Consider the following 955-nt stretch of genomic DNA (forward strand, 5'->3'; position numbering starts at 1 on the left):
AATCCAATATATATCTGGTGATATCTCGGGTGCTATTAGAGATAGCGCAATAAATCAAAGTGAATTATCTGCAGGGGGCCCTGGCGCATGAATCTGTGCAGCGGGAACGACCTCGGAACAACAGGGGCCGAGAAAACCACCGTCTCATGGGGTCGGACACTCAGGGTCAGGGACAAATCCAATATATATCTGGTGATATCTCGGGTGCTATTAGAGATAGCGCAATAAACCAAAGTGAATTGTCTGCAGGGGGCCCTGGCGCATGAATCTGCGCAGCGGGAACGACCTCGGACCACCAGGGGCCGAGAAAACCACCGTCTCATGGGGTCGGACACTCAGGGTCAGGGAAAAATCCAATATATAACTGGTGATATCTCGGGTGCTATTAGAGATAGCGCAATAAACCAAAGTGCATTGTCTGCAGGAGGCCCTGGCGCATGAATCTGTGCAGCGGGAACGACCTCGGACCACCAGGGGCCGTGAAAACCACCGTCTCATGGAGTCGGACACTCAGGGTCAGGGAAAAATCCAATATATATCTGGTGATATCTCGGGTGCAATTAGAGATAGCGCAATAATTCAAAGTGAATTATCTGCATGGGGCCCTGGCGCATGAATCTGTGCAGCGGAACGACCTCGGACCACCAGGGGCCGCGAAAGCTACCGTCTCATGGGGCCGGACAATCAGGGTCAGGGAAAAATCCAATATATATCTGGTGATATCTCGGGTGCTATTAGAGAGAGCGCAATAAACCAAAGTGCATTGTCTGCAGGAGGCACTGGCGCATGAACCTGTGCAGCGGGATCGACCTCGGACCACCAGGGGCCGAGAAAACCACCGTCGCATGGAGTCGGACACTCAGGGTCAGGGAAAAATCCAATATATATCTGGTGATATCTCGGGTGCTATTAGAGATAGCGCAATAAACCAAAGTGCATTGTCTGCAGGAGGCCC

Source organism: Nomia melanderi, unplaced genomic scaffold (genome assembly GCF_051020985.1).
Source record: "Nomia melanderi isolate GNS246 unplaced genomic scaffold, iyNomMela1 scaffold0014, whole genome shotgun sequence".
Lineage (NCBI taxonomy): Eukaryota > Metazoa > Arthropoda > Insecta > Hymenoptera > Halictidae > Nomia > Nomia melanderi.